A 444-nucleotide genomic window follows, 5' to 3' on the forward strand; every position below is an offset into this window, starting at 1 on the left:
CCCCCCCCCACCCTTTAGCTTCAGGTTTAAATGAAGAAGGAACTGGGGTAAAGGTCAAGAGTCAAAGGGCAAGGAGCAGGAGGCACACACAATTAGGCAGTCGTCTCCTGTTCAGGCTGCAGTCTGAAGGACTACTATCTCAGTTCTCCAGAGCAGTCAAAGAAGTTCTGATTTCAGTCTTCACTTAAAGCAGTGGGTCTCAACCTTCCTAATGTTGAGACTCTTTAATACAGATCCTCATGTTGTGGTGACCCCCAATCATGAAATTATTTCATTGCTACTTCATAACTGTAATTTTGCTACTGTTATGAATTGTAATGCACACATCTGATGTACAGGATATCTGATAAGAGACACTTGAGAAAGGGTCATTCGGCCCCCAAAGGGGTGGCAAACCCACAGGTCAAAAACCACTGATGTAAAGGATTCAACCTGAACCCTAGG

This window comes from Mastomys coucha, unplaced genomic scaffold (assembly GCF_008632895.1).
Source record: "Mastomys coucha isolate ucsf_1 unplaced genomic scaffold, UCSF_Mcou_1 pScaffold13, whole genome shotgun sequence".
Taxonomy (NCBI): domain Eukaryota; kingdom Metazoa; phylum Chordata; class Mammalia; order Rodentia; family Muridae; genus Mastomys; species Mastomys coucha.